This window comes from Erpetoichthys calabaricus, chromosome 15 (genome assembly GCF_900747795.2).
Source record: "Erpetoichthys calabaricus chromosome 15, fErpCal1.3, whole genome shotgun sequence".
NCBI lineage: Eukaryota > Metazoa > Chordata > Cladistia > Polypteriformes > Polypteridae > Erpetoichthys > Erpetoichthys calabaricus.
Window position 1 is genome coordinate 53007466 of NC_041408.2, and position 511 is coordinate 53007976.

The window sequence follows — 511 nt, forward strand, 5'->3', positions numbered from 1 at the left end:
ATCACTAATTCTCCAACTTCCCGTGTAGGTAGAAGGCTGAAATTTGGCAGGCTCATTCCTTACAGCTTACTTACAAAAGTTAGGCAGGTTTCATTTCGAAATTGTACACGTAATGGTCATAACTGGAACCTGTTTTTTGTCCATATACTCTAATGGAAGAGGCGGAGTCACGTATCGCGTCATCACACCTCCTACGTAATCACGTGAACTAAAAAAAAAAAGGAAGAGATTTACAGCACGAGTCAAACGCAGGAACGAAGGTAAATGACGTTAATTTTTGAGTGTCTTTTAATACTGTGTAAGCATACGTATTAACACGTGCAATTAAACGTGTGCATTTACGGGGTGATTTCTCAGGCTTAAACGCTCGCCTTTTATTAAAAAGGTAAATGCTAACTGCTTTCATTCTGAAGGGCACAAACCACATTGGATTTTGTAATGATAGTTGATTAGTAAGGTCTATTAAGGGATACTTACAGAATGATTAGTAATGCCTGTGAATGCCGATGCA